We start from the raw sequence: 9,654 nt of genomic DNA on the forward strand, positions 1-9,654 counted from the left end.
GATATTCCCAGTGAGAGGAGACTGATATTCCCAGTGAGCAAGTATTGATATTCCCATTCAGAGGAGACTGATATTCCCAGTGAGACAGTATAGATATTCCCAATGAGAGGAGACTGATATTCCCAATGAGGGGAGACTGATATTCCCAGTGAGCCAGTATTGATATTCCCAGTGAGAGGAGACTGATAATCCCATTGAGACAGAATAGATATTTCCAGTGATTGGAGACTGATATTCCAAGTGAGATGGAATAGATATTCCCAGTGTAAGGAGACTGATATTCACAGTGAAAAGAGACTGATATTCCAAGTGAAAGGAGACTGATATTCCCAGTGAGTGGAGACTGATCTTACCAGTGAGACAGAATATATATTCCCAGTGAGAGGAGACTGATATTCCCAGTGAGAAGAGATTGTTATTCCCAGTGATAGGAGACTGATATTCCCAGTGAGACAAAATAGATATTCCCAGTGAGAGCAGACTGATACTCGCAGTGAGAAGACACTGATATTCCCAATGAAAGGAGACTGATATTCCCAGTGAGACAGAATAGATATTCACAGTGACAGGAGACTGACATTCCCAGTGAAAGGAGACTGATATTCCGTGTGAGCCAGAATAGATATTCCCAGTGAAAGGAGACTGATATTCCCAGTGAGAGGAGACTGATATTCCCAGTGAGACAAAATAGATATTCCCAGTGAGAGGACACTGATATGCCCAGTGAGACAGAATAGATATTCCCACTGACAGGAGACTGATATTCCCATGGAGACAGAATAGATATTCCCAGTGAGAGGAGACTGATATTCCCATTGATACAAAATAGGTATTCCCGGTGAGACGAGGCTGATATTCCCAATGAGAGGAGACTGATATTCCCAGTGAGACAGAATAGATATTCCCACTGAAAGGCTACTGATATTCCCAGTGAGCGGAGACTGATATTCCCAGTGAAAGGATACTGATATTCCCAGTGAGACAGAATAGATATTCCCAGTGAGTGGAGACTGATATTCCCAGTGAGACAGAATACATATTCCCAGTGAGAGGAGACTGATATTCCCACTGAGACAGAGTAGGTATTCCCAGTGCGATGAGACTGATATTCCCACTGAGAAAGAATAGATATTCCCAATGAGATGATACTGATATTCCCACTGAGACAGAATAGATATTCCCATTGAGAATTTTCTGATATTCCCAGCGGAGAGGAGACTGATATTCCCACTGAGACAGAATAGATATTCCCAGTGAGAGGGGACTGATATTCCCAGTGAGACAGAATAGATATTCGCAGTGAGAGGACACTGATATTCCCAGTGAGAAGAGACTGATATTCCCAGTGAGAGTAGACTGATATTCCCAAAGAGAAAGAACAGATATTCCCAATGAGAGCAGACTGATATTCCCAGTGAGTCAGAATAGATATTCCCAGTGAAAGGCGACTGATATTCCCAATGAGACAGAATAGATATTCCCAGTGAAAGGAGACTGATATTCCCAGTGATAGGAAACTGATATTCCCAGTGAAAGGAGACAGCTATTCCCCATGAGCCAGAATAGATGTTCCCATTGAGAAGAGACTGATATTCCCAGTGAGAGGAGACTGATATTCCCAGTGACACAGTACTGATATTCCCAGTGAGAGGAGATTGATATTCCTAGTGAGACACAATAGATATTTCCAGTGAGAGGAGACTGATATTCCCAGTGAGACAGAATAGATATACCCAGTGAGACAGAATAGATATTGCCTGTGAGAGGAGACTGATATTCCTTCAGAGACAGAATAGATATTCCCAGTGAGAGGAGACTGATATTCCCAATGAGACAGAATAGATATTCCCAGTGAGAGGAGACTGTTATTCCCAATGAGACAGAATAGATATTCCCAGTGAAAGGAGACTGATATTCCCAGTGAGTGGAGACTTATATTCCCAGTGAAAGGAGACTGTTATTCAAAGTGAGACAGAATAGATATTCCCAGTGAGAGGAGACTGATATTCCCAGTGAGAGGAGACTGATATTCCCAGTGAGAGGAGACTGCTATTCCCAGTGAGACAGAATAGATATTCCCAATGATAGGAGACTGATATTTCAAGTGAGAGGAGACTGATATTCCCAGTGAGACAGAATAGATAATCCCTGTGAGACAGAATAGATATTCCCAGTGGCAGAAGACTGATTTTCCCAGTGAAAGGAGACTGATAATCCAGTGAGATATATTACATATTCCCAGTGAAAGGAGACTGATATTCACAGTGAGACAGAATAGATATTCCCAGTGAGAGGAGACTGTTATTCCCAATGAGACAGAATAGATATTCCCAGTGAAAGGAGACTGATATTCCCAGTGAGTGGAGACTGATATTCCCAGTGAAAGGAGACTGTTATTCAAAGTGAGACAGAATAGATATTCAGAGTGAGAGGAGACTGATATTTCAAGTGAGAGGAGATTGATATTTCAAGTGAGAGGAGACTGATATTCCCAGTGAGACAGAATAGATAATCCCTGTGAGACAGAATAGATATTCCCAGTGGCAGAAGACTGATTTTCCCAGTGAAAGGAGACTGATAATCCAGTGAGATATATTACATATTCCCAGTGAAAGGAGACTGATATTCCCAGTGAGAGGAGACTGATATTCCCAGTGAGACAGAATAGATATTCCCAGAGAGAGGAGACTGATTTTCCCAATGAGAGGAGACTGATATTCCCAGTGAGAAAGAAAAGATATTCCCAGTGAAAGGAGAATGATATACCCAGTGAAAGGAGACTGCTATTCCCAGTGAGAGGAGACTGATATTCCCAGTGAGAGGAAACTGATAATCCCAGTGAAAGGAGACTGATATTCACAGTGAGACAGAATAGATATTCCCAGTGAGAGGATATTGAGATTCCCAGTGAGTGGAGACTGATATTCCCAGTGAGACAGAATAGGCATTCCCAGTGAGAGCAGACTGATATTCCCACTGAGACAGAATAGATATACCCAGTGAGAGGAGACTGATATTCCCAATGAGACTGAATAAATATTCCCAGTGAGAGGAGACTGATATTCCAAATGAGGCAGAATAGATATTTCCAGTGAAAGGAGACTGATATTCCCAGTGAGAGGAGACTGATATTCCCAGTGAAAGGAGACTGTCATTCAAACTGAGACAGAATAGATATTCCCAGTGAGAGGAGATTGATATTCCCAATGAGAGGAGACTGATATTCCCCGTGAACAGAATAGATATTCCCAGTGAGAGGAGACTGATATTCCCAGTGAGAAGAGACTGATATTCCCAGTGAGAGTAGACTGATATTCCCAATGAGAAAGAATAGATATTCCCAGTGAGAGGAGACTGTTATTCCCAATGAGACAGAATAGATATTCCCAGTGAGAGGAGACTGATATTCAAAGTGTGACAGAATAGATATGCCCAGTGAGAGGAGACTGATATTCCCAGTGAGAGGAGACAGATATTCCCAGTGAGAGGAAACTGCTATTCCCAGTGAGACAGAATAGATATTCCCAGTGATAGTAGACCGATATTCCCAGTGAGACAGAATAGATATTTCCAGTGAGAGGAGACTGTTATTCCCAGTGAGACCGAATCGATATTCCCTGTGAGACAGAATAGATATTCCCAGTGGCAGAACACTGATATTCCCAGTGAAAGGAGACTTTAGTCCCAGTGAGTTAGAATACATATTCCCAGTGAAAGGAGACTGATATTCCCAGTGAGAGGAGACTGATATTCCCAGTGAGACAGAATAGATATTCCCAGTGAGAGGAGACTGATATTCCCAATGAGAGGGGACTGATATTCACAGTGAGTTAGAATAGATATTCCAAGTGAAAGGTGACTGATATACCCAGTGAAAGGAAACTGCTATTCCCAGTGTGAGGAGACTGATATTCCCAGTTAGAGAAGACCGATATTCCCAGTGAATGGAGACTGATATTCAGAGTGAGAGAGAATAGATATTACCAGTGAGAGCATATTGATATTCCCAGTGAGAGGAGACTGATATTCCCAGTGAGACAGAATAGACATTCCCAGTGAGAGCAGACTGATATACCTTCTGAGACAGAATAGATATTCCCAGTGAGAGGAGACTGATATTCCCAGTGAGACAGAATAGACATTCCCAGTGAGAGCAGACTGATATACCTTCTGAGACAGAATAGATATTCCCAGTGAGAGGAGACTGATATTACTAATGAGACAGAATAGATAATCCCAGTGAAAGGAGACTGATATTCCCAGTGAGTGGAAACTGATATTCCCAGTGAAAGGAGACTGTTATTCAAAGTGAGACAGAATAGATATTCCCAGTGAGAGGAGATTGATATTCCCAGTGAGAGGAGACTAATATTCCCAGTGAGGCAGAATAGATATTCCCAGTAAGAGGAGACTGATGTTCCCAGTGAGACAGAGTACATATTCCCAGTGAGAGGAGACTGATATTCCCAGTGAGAAGAGACTGATATTCCCAGTGAGAGGAGACTGATATTCCCAATGAGAAAGAATAGATATTCCCAATGAAAGGAGACTGATATTCCCAGTGAGACAGAATAGATAGTCACAGTGACAGGAGACTGACATTCCCAGTGAAAGGAGACTGATATTCCGTGTGAGCCAGAATAGATATTCCCAGTGAAAGGATACTGATATTCCCAGTGAGAGGAGACTGATATTCCCAGTGAGAGGAGACTGCTATTCCCAGTGAGACAGTATAGATATTCCCAGTGAGAGGAGACTGATATTCCCAGTGAGAGGAGACTGATATTCCCAGTGAGCAAGTATTGATATTCCCATTCAGAGGAGACTGATATTCCCAGTGAGACAGTATAGATATTCCCAATGAGAGGAGACTGATATTCCCAATGAGGGGAGACTGATATTCCCAGTGAGCCAGTATTGATATTCCCAGTGAGAGGAGACTGATAATCCCATTGAGACAGAATAGATATTTCCAGTGATTGGAGACTGATATTCCAAGTGAGATGGAATAGATATTCCCAGTGTAAGGAGACTGATATTCACAGTGAAAAGAGACTGATATTCCAAGTGAAAGGAGACTGATATTCCCAGTGAGTGGAGACTGATCTTACCAGTGAGACAGAATATATATTCCCAGTGAGAGGAGACTGATATTCCCAGTGAGAAGAGATTGTTATTCCCAGTGATAGGAGACTGATATTCCCAGTGAGACAAAATAGATATTCCCAGTGAGAGCAGACTGATACTCGCAGTGAGAAGACACTGATATTCCCAATGAAAGGAGACTGATATTCCCAGTGAGACAGAATAGATATTCACAGTGACAGGAGACTGACATTCCCAGTGAAAGGAGACTGATATTCCGTGTGAGCCAGAATAGATATTCCCAGTGAAAGGAGACTGATATTCCCAGTGAGAGGAGACTGATATTCCCAGTGAGAGGAGACTGCTATTCCCAGTGAGACAGTATAGATATTCCCAGTGAGAGGAGACTGATATTCCCAGTGAGAGGAGACTGATATTCCCAGTGAGCAAGTATTGATATTCCCATTCAGAGGAGACTGATATTCCCAGTGAGACAGTATAGATATTCCCAATGAGAGGAGACTGATATTCCCAATGAGGGGAGACTGATATTCCCAGTGAGCCAGTATTGATATTCCCAGTGAGAGGAGACTGATAATCCCATTGAGACAGAATAGATATTTCCGGTGATTGGAGACTGATATTCCAAGTGAGATGGAATAGATATTCCCAGTGTAAGGAGACTGATATTCACAGTGAAAAGAGACTGATATTCCAAGTGAAAGGAGACTGATATTCCCAGTGAGTGGAGACTGATCTTACCAGTGAGACAGAATATATATTCCCAGTGAGAGGAGACTGATATTCCCACTGAGACAGAATAGATATTCCCAATGAGAGGAGACTGATATTCCCAGTGAGAAGAGACTGATATTCCCAGTGAGAGGAGACTGATATTCCCAGTGAAACAAAATAGATATTCCCAGTGAGATGAGACTGATATTCCCAGTGAGACAGAATTGATATTCCCAGTGAGCGGAGACTGATATTCCCAGTGAGAAGAGATTGTTATTCCCAGTGATAGGAGACTGATATTCCCAGTGAGACAAAATAGATATTCCCAGTGAGAGCAGACTGATACTCCCAGTGAGAAGACACTGATATTCCCAATGAGAGGAGACTGATATTCCCAGTGAGACAAAATATATATTCCCAGTGAGAGGACACTGATATGCCCAGTGAGACAGAATAGATATTCCCACTGACAGGAGACTGATATTCCCACGGAGACAGAATAGATATTCCCAGTGAGAGGAGACTGATATTCCCATTGATACAAAATAGTTATTCCCGGTGAGAGGAGGCTGATATTCCCAATGAGAGGAGAGTGATATTCCCATTGAGACAGAATAGATATTCCCACTGAAAGGCTACTGATATTCCCAGTGAGAGGAGACTGATATTCCCAGTGAAAGGATACTGATATTCCCAGTGAGACAGAATAGATATTACCAGTGAGAGGAGACTGATATTCCCAGTGAGACAGAATACATATTCCCAGTGAGAGGAGACTCATATTCCCACTGAGACAGAGTAGATATTCCCAGTGCGATGAGACTGATATTCCCACTGAGAAAGAATAGATATTCCCAATGAGATGATACTGATATTCCCACTGAGACAGAATAGATATTCCCATTGAGAATTTTCTGATATTCCCAGTGGAGAGGAGACTGATATTCCCACTGAGACAGAATAGATATTCCCAGTGAGAGGGGACTGAAATTCCCAGTGAGACAGAATAGATATTCACATTGAGAGGACACTGATATTCCCAGTGAGAAGAGACTGATCTTCCCAGTGAGAGTAGACTGATATTCCCAAAGAGAAAGAACAGATATTCCCAATGAGAGCAGACTGATATTCCCAGTGAGTCAGAATAGATATTCCCAGTGAAAGGCGACTGATATTCCCAATGAGACAGAATAGATATTCCCAGTGAAAGGAGACTGATATTCCCAGTGATAGGAAACTGATATTCCCAGTGAAAGGAGACAGCTTTTCCCCATGAGCCAGAATAGATGTTCCCATTGAGAGGAGAATGATATTCCAAGTGAGAGGAGACTGATATTCCCAGTGACCCAGTACTGATATTCCCAGTGAGAGGAGATTGATATTCCTAGTGAAACAGAATAGATATTTCCATTGAGAGGAGACTGATATTCCCAGTGAGAGAGAATAGATATTCCCAGTGAGACAGAATAGATATTCCCAGTGACAGGAGACTGATATTCACTGTGAAATGAGACTGATATTCCCAGTGAGATAGAGTAAATATTCCCGGTGTAAGGAGACTGATATTCCCAGTGAAAGGAGACTGATATTCCCAGTGAAAGGAGACTGATATTCCCAGTGAGTGGAGAATGATATTCCCAGTGAGACAGAATAGATATTCCCAGTGAGAGGAGACTGATATTCCCAGTGAGTGGAGACTGATCTTACCAGTGAGACAGAATATATATTCCCAGTGAGAGGAGACTGATATTCCCAGTGAGAAGAGATTGTTATTCCCAGTGATAGGAGACTGATATTCCCAGTGAGACAAAATAGATATTCCCAGTGAGAGCAGACTGATACTCGCAGTGAGAAGACACTGATATTCCCAATGAGAGGAGACTGATATTCCCAGTGAGACAAAATAGATATTCCCAGTGAGAGGACACTGATATGCCCAGTGAGACAGAATAGATATTCCCACTGACAGGAGACTGATATTCCCATTGATACAAAATAGGTATTCCCGGTGAGACGAGGCTGATATTCCCAATGAGAGGAGACTGATATTCCCAGTGAGACAGAATAGATATTCCCACTGAAAGGCTACTGATATTCCCAGTGAGCGGAGACTGATATTCCCAGTGAAAGGATACTGATATTCCCAGTGAGACAGAATAGATATTCCCAGTGAGTGGAGACTGATATTCCCAGTGAGACAGAATACATATTCCCAGTGAGAGGAGACTGATATTCCCACTGAGACAGAGTAGGTATTCCCAGTGCGATGAGACTGATATTCCCACTGAGAAAGAATAGATATTCCCAATGAGATGATACTGATATTCCCACTGAGACAGAATAGATATTCCCATTGAGAATTTTCTGATATTCCCAGCGGAGAGGAGACTGATATTCCCACTGAGACAGAATAGATATTCCCAGTGAGAGGGGACTGATATTCCCAGTGAGACAGAATAGATATTCGCAGTGAGAGGACACTGATATTCCCAGTGAGAAGAGACTGATATTCCCAGTGAGAGTAGACTGATATTCCCAAAGAGAAAGAACAGATATTCCCAATGAGAGCAGACTGATATTCCCAGTGAGTCAGAATAGATATTCCCAGTGAAAAGCGACTGATATTCCCAATGAGACAGAATAGATATTCCCAGTGAAAGGAGACTGATATTCCCAGTGATAGGAAACTGATATTCCCAGTGAAAGGAGACAGCTATTCCCCATGAGCCAGAATAGATGTTCCCATTGAGAAGAGACTGATATTCCCAGTGAGAGGAGACTGATATTCCCAGTGACACAGTACTGATATTCCCAGTGAGAGGAGATTGATATTCCTAGTGAGACACAATAGATATTTCCAGTGAGAGGAGACTGATATTCCCAGTGAGACAGAATAGATATACCCAGTGAGACAGAATAGATATTGCCAGTGAGAGGAGACTGATATTCCTTCAGAGACAGAATAGATATTCCCAGTGAGAGGAGACTGATATTCCCAATGAGACAGAATAGATATTCCCAGTGAGAAGAGACTGTTATTCCCAATGAGACAGAATAGATATTCCCAGTGAAAGGAGACTGATATTCCCAGTGAGTGGAGACTTATATTCCCAGTGAAAGGAGACTGTTATTCAAAGTGAGACAGAATAGATATTCCCAGTGAGAGGAGACTGATATTCCCAGTGAGAGGAGACTGATATTCCCAGTGAGAGGAGACTGCTATTCCCAGTGAGACAGAATAGATATTCCCAATGATAGGAGACTGATATTTCAAGTGAGAGGAGACTGATATTCCCAGTGAGACAGAATAGATAATCCCTGTGAGACAGAATAGATATTCCCAGTGGCAGAAGACTGATTTTCCCAGTGAAAGGAGACTGATAATCCAGTGAGATATATTACATATTCCCAGTGAAAGGAGACTGATATTCCCAGTGAGAGGAGACTGATATTCCCAGTGAGACAGAATTGATATTCCCAGAGAGAGGAGACTGATATTCCCAATGAGAGGAGACTGATATTCCCAGTGAGAAAGAAAAGATATTCCCAGTGAAAGGAGAATGATATACCCAGTGAAAGGAGACTGCTATTCCCAGTGAGAGGAGACTGCTATTCCCAGTGAGAGGAAACTGATATTCCCAGTGAGTGGAAACTGATATTCCCAGTGAGACAGAATAGACATTCCCAGTGATAGCAGACTGATATTCCCACTGAGACAGAATAGATATACCCAGTGAGAGGAGACTGATATTCCCAATGAGACAGAATAAATATTCCCATTGAGAGGAGATTGATATTCCGAATGAGACAGAATAGATATTTCCATTGAAAGGA

The sequence above is a fragment of the Carcharodon carcharias genome (genome assembly GCF_017639515.1).
Source record: "Carcharodon carcharias isolate sCarCar2 chromosome 29 unlocalized genomic scaffold, sCarCar2.pri SUPER_29_unloc_1, whole genome shotgun sequence".
In the NCBI taxonomy this organism is placed as follows: Eukaryota; Metazoa; Chordata; class Chondrichthyes; order Lamniformes; family Lamnidae; genus Carcharodon; species Carcharodon carcharias.